At 41.4% G+C, this 13,930-nt stretch overlaps 1 protein-coding gene across 11 annotated transcripts in view; it reads left to right on the top strand.

The window, feature by feature from the left end:
• Positions 1-13,930, top strand: part of MID1 (midline 1) — a 387,109-nt gene that overhangs the window by 334,126 nt on the left and 39,053 nt on the right. The window lies entirely within an intron of this gene.

Below are 13,930 nucleotides of genomic sequence, written 5' to 3'. Positions count from 1 at the left end.
TAGTTACAGCAATCCTTTTCTCAATGTTACTAGTAATACCAACTCATCCAGCACCCCTAAAATACACAGGCTTGGAGAAAGAAAAATAGCAACATTTAAAGTTTTCAAAAGAGCACTGAATATACTATTCCAGAACACATGCATTTTTGACAGATATAGAAGATGTGTGAAAGGTTGGCATGGGGCTGTTTGCATATCCAACATTCACTGCCTGTTGCTAATCAAGCCTTAAATGCTCTGGAGTCCAGTGATACCTGTTTAATATCTTGTTCTGGAATAATTGCAAACATAAGGAGATTGAAGTATCTTTCACATTAAGCCAGATATCCTGCCAGGTTTCTGTTGAGATTGTAAGGCCAAGATTTTTCCCATTTTTCTTTGAAACTGAGATTGAGAGGGTAATGCCAAGCATTAAGCCACCTATAAGTAATTCCTACAAAGTGACTTGTATTTCCATATTTCTTAACATGTTATTCTTGAGGTGAGAGTTGAAGCAGACCAATTGTCCCCTATCCTTGCATGAATCCTTGAGCATAGCCCCTGAAAGAAGAAACTGTGAAATAACTGTAGCTGATATTTGTTGTATATGTAAATCGAAGGAGGCCAGTTTATCATCTTGGATTATATCTTTAATTTTTGGTAATTCTTTTCCTATCCAAATTGTCTTAAACATGGAGTTGGCCTTGATCCTAAGACACAGGTTATCCTATAGTGGTGTCAAAGTTAGACTCAGGACTCACAGTTTGTCAGACCACTCTGTTTTATTAGCACAGTGCTCTGCTAATAACACCCAGATAATGTGAGCACACTGCAGGACACAAACTATCTTATTTATACAGATAAAAGGGTGAGAACTTAACAAAATAACAAAGGAAGCAGAATCAGATAAGTTTACCTGGGCTAGGCATGCATATCTTATTTCCTTACTAACTATTACCGATCTTCTGTTAATGTTTCGCCATTAGCACCATTGTTTATGCCTAATGTTTCTTTTCCTGGCACCTGTATTTCAACATTTCTTATTTCTGCTTAAAGGTACATACAATATTTCTTTAATCCATTCTTATTTTTACAATATAATTCATTCTACTTTCACAGTGGTACAAGAAGCAAATTACTAAAATTGGATGTGATAATCATCTTAACACATTGCAGGATTCCTTGTGTAGCTGTAAAGATTGGATTTTCCCTTAAGGGTTTCAGTAGCCTCTTAAAGTATATAAAAGAAGAGAGGGAACCATGTGGCATAGCTAAGATTTTTTTTTAATCTCAAACCAGGCTAATGTTTGTATAGAACTACCGAAGAGGAACCATCCTACAATATGACACATTTGGAATGCTAGATCATAGAGATTCATATCTGGCAACCCCATACTTCCAGTTGCCCAGGATTTTTAAAGTGTCTTGTGTGACAAGAGTGGCTGTTGTTTTTTAAAATCTCATATTAATAGGCTTCTCATGCAATTAATACAAACACAGAGCAAGGGACAGAGCTTGAAAAGCAATAGGAGAATGATATAAGTTATTCTGGGACAGATATTCATTTTGGCTATTTCTGTTCTCCCCAGTAAGGATAGAGGGGGATACTTCCTCTCTACATCCTTGGAAATTTCTTTTAATATATAGTCCATATTTATAGAAAAAATTTTGGGAAGATCAGGACAAATTTTAAATAAATAAGCTAATTCCTTGTTTATTTGAAATAGAAAATGTTGAAACTGAGAAGGATCTAGTCTTTGGAATAAATCACAAGCAATTGATATAGCCAAGTTAATATGAAAACCAAAGATCATTCAAAAAATATCAACTGCATTCAATAATGATGGGATTGATGAGGATGGATTCTTCCCAAAGATGTCATCAGTTTATAAACTGATTTTGTATTGTTCCCAGTTTATAGTCATACCTTCAATGGCTGAATGCTCTGATGTGTGTACTTTGCCAGTGGCTCAAGAGTGAGATGAGAAAGAAAAGGTGAGAGGAGACAGCCCTGTTGTCTCTTGACTAGAATCAAATTGATTGTCTGATTTATATAAAGCTTGATAGAATTGCTTAAATTGATTATTTAAATCTATTGGTTCAAGGATGGCACTGGAATCTTCTTGTAATAATAAGAACAAAATAATGTTGTTGGCTAATTCCATCTTAAGTCTTGCCAAGTAGTTTACCTGCTTTATCTCCCCATTCATAATATATTTGACCCTGCTGAGAGCAAATTTGACTTGGCTGGATAAGCATTCATTATATTTATATTTGGCATTTATTAGAGAACTTAGGAGGTTTTCATTATTTCAGCCAGTCTTATGCCCTTCTCTGCAACTCATAGATTTTCTTATTCAGAGAGCTAGTAATTTGAGCCTCTCTCCTTTTGAGAGGCATATTTTATCCATTCATCCCTCACAGTAGCTTTTAGAGCTTCCCAAAAGATGGTATCTGAGGTAACTGAGTGCTTATTTTCTTTTCTGAAGTTAGAAATGACTGAATCAACTGTGGAACAACATTTTTGCATCTTTTAGTAGCAGAGCATTCATCTTTCTCCTAGACTATTTTAATGGTGTGTAACCAGCATCTATGGTAGATATTAGGGCTGTCAATTAATCACTGTTAACTCAAGCAATTATCTCAAAACAAATTACCTTGGTAAAAAAATTAATCATGATTAATCATAGTTAAACAATAATAGAATACCAATTGAAATTTATTATAAATATTTTTGAACGTTTTTCTACATTTTCAAATACCCAAAAGATACCTGGTTTGCCTGTTGTTGTGCTTTAAAGACTCACAAGTCACAGGATATTTGACTGAAATTGCTCTTGCTGAAGCAATCAATGAAGGTCTCTTCAGGCCTGAAGGAAACAGGTACCAGAACACACCAGACGATGGACAAAAAAATAAAATCCATGAGCACCCACATCAAGTAGACATGTGACATTCAAAACCAGCAGGGAGGAGACCCAGGCACCAAAGACCCTGCACTGAAGTCAACATAATTGGCACTGAAGACATAGTATCATAGAACTGGAAGGGACCTCGAGAGGTCATCTAGTCAAGTCCCCTGCACTCATGACAGAACTAAGTATTATCTAAACCATCCCTGACAGGTGATTGTCCAACCTGCTCTTAAAAATCTCCAGTGATGAAGATTCCACAACCTTCCTAGGCAATTTATTCCAGTGCTTAACCATCCTGACAGTTAGGAAGTTTTTTCTTAATATCCAACCTAAACCTCCCTTGCTGCAATTTAAGCCCATTGCTTCTTGTTCTATCCTCAGAGGTTAAGAACAACAACTTTTTCTCCGTCTCCTTGTAACAGCCTTTTATATACTTGAAAACTGTTATCATGTCCCCTCTGAGTCTCCTCTTTTCCATCATCTGCTCGTAAGCCAACATTATTGGCATTGAAGCGGGTGCCAAGTCCAGCAGCAAGAGAGACTGCCCTGAGAATTAAATCAGAGACTGTAGGCAGAGCTCAATGTCTTTGCAGAGGGAAGACCACACTTGGCCTCCAGGAAGAAAGCCACTAAGCCCAAATGGAGTGGAGGGCTACTGACAAGAAGACACCTATCATCTCTTCACAGAGGGAAACTTCCTACTGCTGACTGCAGAAGTACTGATGTCAATGTCAATATTGTCAGAGTCACTGTTGCCACCAGACAGGTCCATGGAGGAATCCAAAAGGACCTCAGTTCTGAGACAATTACTGGCACTGATGTGCAGACCCAGTGTACCTTTGTTCTGCCTCTAAAGGGAAATCTACTCCTCCTGTCTATCGCAGTGGCACATGTTCTTGCCTCCTTCCAGTAGAGAACCCTCGTTCCTGAGATCCACAGGTGAGACCACAGAAAGAACCAAGTGGCTTTCCTTACAGACCTCAGCCATAACCACATTGGGAATGACACTGGACTAGCCAGTGCCAGACCAGCCAGCCATATCCATATAGCATGCCATCATGAATTTATTGGGCTTAGTCGGGTCTACTTCCACACACTTCCAGGAGTCAATCTCCATTCCATTCCAGAAAGAGGCAGAGATTGTAGTCACAAATGACATCCCTAGCTAGACCACTACACTGAACAGAAGAGAATGCCAAGAACTTTCAGATATGGGACCTGAGGAGAAACAGCCATAATATCCTGGCTCACCATCCAAGGACTTCTATTGTTCATCACCTGATGAAGCAGTGACTCTATCAGTGCCAACTGACTTCCTGTCATTTCAAGAATTACTTTATAAGAATCGCAGATGCCAGAAATATACATGTCTGTCATACAAGAAAAATCTCATCAGTTGTTTGACATGCTGGCAACTTCAGGCCCAGCTAGAATTGCCCTTCCAATAAATGAAGGACTGCTAAGGTCCTCGGCAAACACCTGCCACGAGTATGATCCTAGGAACACCACAGCGCCAGATGGCAAGGAGTTCCTGATACGTAACAATAAAACTTAGTTGGCCTGACCAGCTCACTGCAACTCGCATGCTGTTGTCATAATATTTAAAAGTCTTGGAATATCATTGACAACTAAGAACATGATGGCCACTAATATTACTATGAAATGTATGTAACAATGCTACATGTGAAATTATGGATACTCACTGATTTTATGTTCTGAAGCCTGCAAAAGGAGGCAAAACATTTTTCCAGAGGAAGGAAAAAGGCAAACACCTCTTTGTCTCAACTGCAAATTGAACTAAGCATGATCAGGGACAGGGACAATAGGCTACTTATTTGCATCAGAGATTGTAGGAAAATCATTTGCATTGGGGAAAAAAAATCACAGGAGACTGCAAAATTAGCATGGTGTCAGCTCCCTGGCGGACAAAAAAACTGAACCCCCAGGATGGCTTTCTTACTTTGAAGACAAAGTACTTTGGGGATATAAGGAACTGCTGAAAGCCTCTGGGATATCCATCACCTGGGAGAACAAAAAAGCCAGTGCTTTGTATCTAAGCTGGGTCATCCTGCTAAACAACTTGGAGAATGCTGACAACTTGGTGTGAGTCAGAAACTATGTTAGGCAAAACTGGATCTTGGTAGAATCAAGTTCTAGGCACTAGAAAGCATGTTGTTATTGTTGTGTGTGTGTGTAATCTTTTCATATCCTGTTCGCTCTTGCTTGAAATCACTTAAATCTATGCTATTTGTTACTAAATTTATTCTTAGTTTTACTACAAACCATCTCAGTGCTGTGTTTTAAGGTAGAGTGTATCACCCCAGCTATGCTAACAAGCTGTTGTATGTACTGGCTCTTTGGATGGAGTGAACTTGGTGTTACCTCTGCGAGTGTCTGTCAGAAGGACTAGACATTGCAGTGGAGATTATTTTGGCGGGGAGACTCGGGACTGGAAGTGTTGTTGGAAGTCACCCTGTGAAGAGTAAGTGGGCTAGTGAGATCATTGTGCTGTGAGAATTCTGCTGGAGTGAGGGCTCTGAGACAAAGCTGCACAGCACATTTTAGATGGTTACAGAACCCCTTACTAGTCTGAGTGAACCTCCAAAGCATCACAACCATCCACCACAAAATGGTTGAAGAAGAGGTACCAGGTCACGCAAACAAGGGTCTGAGTACTTCTGTGCCCACCCCAGCCCAAACTCCTCAGCCATGTCAGCAGTGCAGGAGAAATCCAAGTCCAACAAAATCACCCCAAAGGATAAGGGCCCAGAAAGCTTGATTATTCATGAGGATATTGTATTCCTCTGCCTCCCTTCAGCTACAGGTGGAAAATTATCAGGCCCATCTGGCTTTTTTTTCTTTTCTTTTTTTTTTTGCGCCTGGGAGAGGGTGACACGCTTTCTGTTAAAGCTCCCACCTGATAACAGCCAAAAGCTCAAAGAGAGAATCAGAAAGGGACAGTTAGTAGCCAAAATCCTCCTACAATGCTTCAGACACTGTGGCCAGATCCATGGCCATGGCGGAGATGACGTAAAGAGCTTCCTGGCTTCAGACATCAGGTATTCCCAAAGAAGTGCAAGCCCTTTGAAGGCATGGTCTGATTCAGTGAGCACAGAGATAACCCTGTACACTGCTTAAAGACTAAGGCTACCTTCAGTTGTGCCAAGTTTATGGGGGCTCAACTAGCAGAGGCCCTCTTAGGCAGACTGGACATCTGGCTATTTTAGAAGTTTTCAGGACCTCCTCTGGTTCCTTCAATGTCTGACGGCAGCGGCGGTGGCAGTGGCAGGGGATGAGGCTAGTGGGGCTGCCCAGTGGAGGAGGGCAGCTGCCAGACGGGGCTCTGAGGAACAGGCTGCCAGGGAAGTGTTCCTGCCTTCTCCCCAGCTGCTCCCCACCCATGGCACAGGTAAGATTGTGGCAATGGCTCAGAGCTGCTCCTGGTGGCACTGCCAGCACTGGTGGGACTTCAGCCCCACATAGGGTCTGCTGCCTGGGCAGTTCCTGGCCTCTGCTCCAGGTGTCACTTCAATGGCAAGGAGCTAATCTGAAAAGATGTGTGGGGGTCAGACTGGGGGATGTGGGGCTTGCTGGGAGCCAGACAGGAGGTGCAGACTGTGTTGGCAGAGAGTAGGGGACCAAGTGGGGAATGCCTGGGTCTCATTCTGGTTGAGCTGAGCAGCTCCAGGGGAGGGGTTTCAGGGCATACCCAGCCCTGGGCGGGGGGATGCGGAGCAGGTCCCCAGCCCCAGGGGTAAAGTGGGAGGCTACAGGATGAGTAAGCTGGTGACGGGGGCCTTCACCTATTCTTGGATCAGGGCCCTCCAGGGCTTTGTTACGGGACTGAGTGGAATCAAATTCCTGAAGAGCTTCTTGCATACTTACCCACCTGTTAGAGAACTTACTCAACATTGTCATCCTAATACTCACAGAACCTCCTTTTAGGCAGCTGCTGGATTGCTCAGCATATCATCCTACCCTCAAGAGGGTTTTTCTGGTTGCTCTTTCCATGGCTCTGAGGGTCAGTGAGTTTGAAGCCTTCATGGCTTAGACTCCTCATACATCCTTTCATAGAGACAAGGCAGTGCTCAGACCACACCCTATATTCATCCCGGTTGTGGTCTCAGACTTTCACCTAAAATCAGTCAACTTACTGGCCTTCTTCCTCAAACCACACTCAATACAGGAAGAAAATAAGCTAACATGCTTTGGGCATTTCAAGAGCCTGGCTCTATTATGTTAACAAGACCACACCTTTTAGACTACCTCTCCACCTCTTTGTGGCCATATCTGGCTCATTGAAAGGTCAAGTCAGAATTTATTGATCATGTACTGTGTTGTATATCTGCCATCTATCAGATAGCTGGTAAGACCACTCCCTCTGAATGTCAAGGCACAGCCCGACAGCATCTTCAGCCTGCTTCAGAAATCTCTGAGATCTGCAAGGCAGCAACACAGAGTAACCCTCTGATATTTGTTCGACATCATCACCTTGACATGGCAGCCAGCCAGCTGATGCGAAGCTTGGGAAAGCCATTCTTAAATTATCATTTAATGAATGCAGCCGCAACTTCTCATTCCCACCCTCCTGAGTCCATACTGGTACTGTTTACCAGTCACCTACAGTGGGATCCACACTAGCATTTGAAGAAAGAATAGGTTCTTTGCCTACTGTGTGACTGGTTCTTTAAGATGTTGTAGTCTGTATGGATCCCACAACCTGTTCTCTGTGCAAAATCTTCAGCAACACAAGCTTTGAATTGCAAAGGAACATGAGGAGGCACAGGGCGTGTGTGTGGCCCCAATGGACACTGCTATTCAAAAGACTCCTATTTTGAGCACACAAGGGGCATGTGCAGTGAGCTTACAGTGAGCTTCACACTGACTACATCTCGAAGAAGCACAGTTACTGTCATATAAGTAACCATTTTTTAGTTTCCCTTCTGATCCTGAAAAAAACCAAACACCACTATCTATGCCTCAGCGGCTGCCACATATGTGGTTATAGAAAACAACAAAATAACTCTTCTAGCGTCATTTTCGTCATATTTAGTGTTTATTTTGTTTACAGTCAAAGGCATATGCATGTCTCTGGAACGTAATGGCACCGTGATTTTCGTGGTCTTTATCAGAATATTCCAAACACTTGATGTGAAGGCTTTTTTGCTGCAAATCTTACAAGAATAGATGTTTCATGAGATTTCTGATCTTTTTAAATTCTGATTGGGTTGGAAATATTTGAAGACAGCCTTTTTTATGTTGCTTAGTCACTTATCAATCTGCTCCCAATAGTGGTTCAGAGGCATGTAAAATGACAATATTTAAAAACTAACACAGACACTTTCCAAGCTCAGAAAAAGTTGGATTGGATTCTCTCTTCGGTCAGATGTTGGTGTCATTTGACCCAAACTGGTACAACTATCCTGACTTAATGGAGACGTCATTCACAAAATTCGTAGGTAGCCTGTATAAGTTGGTTTATTTTTCTACTGATCTTTTTTTAAACCTGCTCTGAAACTGTCTCTAAATCCAGATTTCCTGGTTAGAGAAAAACGTCGATAAGACCTAGAAAACAAACAAAAAGAAAGCCTGTGGCACTCTTGAAATGGGAGATGACCGTCCCAATTTAGAATAAAGTTGTAGATCTATTCAGAGGGCAAGCTGATTAATATCACATATTTCCAAAGGCACAGTTTGTCATAATTGATAAAATCAGTGTTGCATTCAGACTAGAAAAAATCTGAAAGTTTTATTCCAATTTTCTAGAGAATGCTAGTTTGTGCCTCACATAGTATCAGACAGACATAAAAGGGAAGAAGTTTGACCTCACAGCACACATCCAGTCTCATCATCCAAAGAGACAAACGAGAAGAAAATGCCTTTTTGTTGCTGATTATCATTCATTATCCCTTATATTTCCATTACATTGTTCTCATGTGTTGGTGTCTCAGTGCATTGATAAGATGATAATTTTTATACCATGAGCTAATTGTCCTATTTGGATAAGTTTAAAAACAAGTTCTTAAAATGGACTTTAAGACATGTCTTAGAATAATAGATAATTTACACATTAAGCCATTAAGGAAATGGAGGCGGACAGTGTCTTTTGATGGTTATGGAAATATTGTGTGGGCACAAATACAGAATAACATTGGGAAACTGAATTACAATATCAATTGTTTTATGAAAACGGTTCACTCAGCTACTTTTTTTTTTTTTTTTATGCCTAGTCTCAAGCCATGGTAATGGTTAGGCTTCTGGTGTTCTGAGACCACTCTGTTGATCATGCTGATTAATATTGTCTCATAGTTTCTTTGTACTTGCAGTCTGTCTGTTGTTTCTTGTCTTGTACTTAGATTGTCAGTGCCTCGGACAGGGACCATGTTTCTGCCAGAAGGGCTCCTATGCAGACCCAACCACAAGTTAAAGCTGCCAACCTCTGATGAACTCCAGAGGGAGAGCTGTGCTCCCATGAAGCAAATCTTGCTAGGAGACCACAAAACACTTTTGGCTCAGAGATGTGAATTACACAGTTTAGTTTAACTTCTGTGCCAGGGAAGATAATGGAGCAAGTAATTAAGGAAATCTGCAAACACTTGGAAGGTGGTAAGGTGATAGGGAATAGCCAGCATGGATTTGTAAAGAACAAATCATGTCAAACCAATCTGATAGCTTTCTTTGATAGGATAACGAGTCTTGTGGATAAGGGAGAAGCAGTGGACGTGCTATACCTAGATTTAGTAAGGCATTTGATACGGTCTCGCATGATATTCTTATCAATAAACTAGGCAAATACAACTTAGATGGGGCTACTATAAGGTGGGTGCATAACTGGCTGGATAACCGTACTCAGAGAGTAGTTATTAATGGTTCCCACTCCTGCTGGAAAGGTATAACAAGTGGGGTTCCACGGGGGTCTGTTTTGAGACCGGCTCTGTTCAATATCTTCATCAATGACTTAGATACTGGCATAGAAAGTACGCGTATTAAGTTTGCAGATGATACCAAACTGGGAGGGATTGCGACTGCTTTGGAGTATAGGGTCATAATTCAAAATGATCTGGACAAATTGGAGAAATGGTCTGAGGGTAAACAGGATGCAGTTTAATAAAGACAAATGCAAAGTGCTCCACTTAGGAAGGAACACATGCTAAATATGAGTCAACAGTGTGATGCTGTTGCAAAAAAAGCAAACATGATTCTGGGATGCATTAACAGGTGTGTTGTGAGCAAGACGCGAGAAGTCATTCTTCCGCTCTATTCTGCGCTGGTTAGGCCTCAACTGGAGTATTGTGTCCAATTCTGGACACCGCATTTCAAGAAAGATGTGGAGAAATTAGAGAGGGTCCAGAGAAGAGCAACAAGAATGATTAAAGGTCCAGAGAACATGACCTATGAAAGAAGGCTGAAAGAATTGGGTTTGTTTAGTTTGGAAAAGAGAAGACTGAGAGGGGACATGATAGCGGTTTTCGGGTATCTGAAAGGGTGTCATAAGGAGGAGGGAGTAAACTTGTTCATCTTAGCCTCTAAGGATAGAAAAAGAAGCAATGGGCTTAAACTGAAGCAAGGGATGTTTAGGTTGGACATTAGGAAAAAGTTCCTAACTGTCAGGGTGGTTAAGCACTGGAATAAACTGCCTAGGGAGGTTGTGGAATCTCCATCTCTGGAGATATTTAAGAGTAGGTAAGATAAATGTTTATCAGGGATGGTCTAGACAGTGTTTGGTCCTGCTATGCGGGCAGGGGACTGTACTCGATGACCTCCCGAGGTCCCTTCCAGCCCTAGAATCTAGGTGTGAGGTTAGCCCTGTGAGTTCATTCTTTCCCAAATTAAGGTTGAGCTAGCAGCAGAAGATTGGCTGTAATTGAGTTGCCCATTGTGTTATAATTTGGTGATTTACCAAACATCTGCTAAGGACTTTGAAACCACCACAACCATTTTGCTTATGACCCAAACCACAATTTGACTCGAGTCTCTGAATAGCACGTCTAGGCAGCCTCTCAGAGAGCAGAACTCTTTCCAAGACAGTTCTCAGTTGTAGGGGAACTAAAAATAGCTGCCCTAATTTCTCGCATTGCTCTGAGGAGCACCCATTTTTCTCTACTTTCCCACTCACTCTTGAAGCTCAGCCTAGCAGTCATCTTTCTATTTGGAAAAAAATTGAGGTGCTCCCTGAAGAGCCTGTTAGTCAGCAAGATGGATCACTGTGTTGTGGCAACATGGGACAACCCTGTTTCCTGAGGGGCCTGGGTGTGTTGCAACTTACGTCCAAAGCATTCCTAACCCCTACAAGATCACAGAACAAGAAACCAACCTCTGGCTACTGTGACCACTCATTGATGGAAACACAGGCCACTGCTGTTACCTTGTCCTTCCATCCTATCCTACACTCAACCCCCATTTGTTTAGTTTATTTTACCTGTTGCACATTTTCTACATCTTAGATTGGGAGAACTGTCTTCTAGTTATCAGTTTGCATAGAGCCTGTTTAGAGTCCCTAGGCAGTGCAGAAATAAAAATGATTATTTCATTATGATAATAATAACAGGACTAGAGTCAGACCTTGTCCCTTGTATGGCAGCAGAGAACAATATCATGTACCCAAAGCACAAAGCCATACGAGTCTGTTTTAAGTAAATTTCGTAGTATAAAATAGCAATGTTGTAAATTGATTCTTTCAACCTAATATTTTATAGCTTTATAAAATAACAGTTAAGGCCCCAATTCAGCAGGGAATGTCGGCTCAGACATAACTTTTTAAGTTCATGAATAGTTCCATTGGCTTCACTGGTTCTTAAAGTCAGTTAGGCATGTGCTTAATTAAGTACCATTTTGTGAATAGCGCCTATGTAGCCTGCAAATATAATAAGATAATGTATCAGTATTTCAGAAAGGGAATCAGAAAAACATAGAAAATGAACTAGCGTTTTTAATAGTAGTCTTGGACATGCTTTCCAAAAATTTTGAAATATATTTTCCACTTTAATAATTTTGTATAAGCTATAAAAATTGGATATGTGTTCAAAAGAATTTTAAAAAATTTCTAGTTTCAAAGAAAAGAGAAATCTGTTTATTGAATAAGGGATCAAAAAGGAAACGTTTTGGAACCATTTTATTATTCATATAATTTTGGTGGCTGCATCTTAATTTTTTTCCCTTTCTTAAACAAACTTGGCACTAAATAAAACATTGTTGGGTATATTTAGCCCTCATGTGACTCTCCTGATGTCTGGAGAGTTACACTGTGGATGAATTTGGTCCTATAGGCTAATTTAATCAGTGATCGAAATGGTGATAGAAATTACACATTGAGTGGAAGCTAGTCAGAAATCCTATTTATGCGATAAAGTAATTAACCTAAACACCAGCCAACCATGACATAAGTGAGCACTGACATAAAAAAAGTTGTATCCTTTTATACCAAGACTGAGTTTTACCCTAATTTGCACCAGTTTGGGATTCCTTGCTTTGTCAAAAGGAATTTCAATGCATCTAGTTAACTAGAAGTCAGAAGAAGGGCAGGGTTGTGGTTAGAAAATAGTACAATTGGTTAAAAGCAGTTCTGCAGAGGTACAGGATGACAAAAGTGACCAGTAGGAACACGCATCAGGAGACCAGGTCGCAGGTGGTCATGCCTAGCGGTCAGAGCCAAAGTCAAAACCAAATCCAAGGGTCAAGACAAAGTCAGAACCAAGACCAAGGGTCAGAACTGTAGTCAGAGCCCAAATGCCAGAGCCAAGGGTAAAGACTGAGTCAGAGGCAGGAATCAGAGCCAAGGGTGAGAAATGGATTACCCGGAGTCAGGGAAAGCAGGGCTGGTTCCAAGGCAGCAGCAAGGCTGGAACGGGACTGGAATACAGCCAGGTGAAGGGCAGGGTCCAGGCTTGGAGCAGGGCAGGAACAGGACTTGGAGTGAGGTGAGCACATGGAGGCAGAGAAGCTGCAGACAGGGGCATTGAGTAGCCACAAAACCTCTGCAGCTGCTGGCCTTTAGGGCAAGCCACCTGACTGCCTGAGCCAATCATGGCTCTGCTGTGGCCCAGTTGCATTGACTGACAGCCTGACAACTGAGCAGGCAGAGCTGCGGGTGCTCATTTCTATAATATAATAATAATAATTGGAGATATACCAATCTCCTAGAACTGGAAGGGACCTTGAAAGGTCATTGAGTCCAGCCCCCTGCCTTCACTAGCAGGACCAAGTACTGATTTTTGCCCAAAATCCCTAAGTGGCCCCCTCAAGAATTAAACTCATAACACTGGGTTTAAGCAGGCCAATGCTCAAACCACTGAGCTATCCCTCCTCCCTCCAGGCCCACGTCTCCACTTCACCTATGTCAGGGCAAACATCTCCAGCACTCGGTGGCACCACTTAGCTTCCCCCCACCCTCCCCTCCAGGGTTATTGGACCAAACAGCATTTCAATATTGAAAACAGATTTAAGTATTATAAACCTCTATTAATGCTTAAGCTTATGGTATAAGTGGCTAAACCTTGATTGTTATGGCAATAAAATCTGGGTTTTGTACCCTACAGTTAGGCTGACCGGCATAAAGGCTGTTCACGTAAGAGGGAACTTTGTAAAATTGGCCCTGATCCAATAACGGGTTTAAGCGTGTGCTTAAATTTAAGTACGAGGGACTATTAATGTGCTTAAAGGTCGATACATGTTTAAATACTTTGCTAGATTAGGGTCCTTTTTGTAATCTCCGGGCAAGGAGCTGTCAGGTTACTTGTCTGTAAATTTCATTCTTGTTGCACTGTATAAATACTATAATGTAAAGATAAGGTACAACAGCCTACCCTCCATTTCCTTAATCATTGCGTTCTGTAGTTTAAAATTCAAACATTATAAAGAACAGTGTCTACACTGTATATTCCTTCTGTCAACTAGTGATACACTCTGAAACAACCATTGTTATACTTCTGGTTTCTCGTATGTAAAATATATAAAAAAAGAGTTGATTGAAAAGTGGTATTCTTCCCACCCACCCAACACCCCTGGAAAATTTTGACTTTAAACTGAAAAACTGAAAA

Source organism: Mauremys reevesii, linkage group 1 (genome assembly GCF_016161935.1).
Source record: "Mauremys reevesii isolate NIE-2019 linkage group 1, ASM1616193v1, whole genome shotgun sequence".
NCBI classification, from domain to species: domain Eukaryota; kingdom Metazoa; phylum Chordata; order Testudines; family Geoemydidae; genus Mauremys; species Mauremys reevesii.
This window is presented reverse-complemented; position numbering and strand designations above follow the sequence as displayed.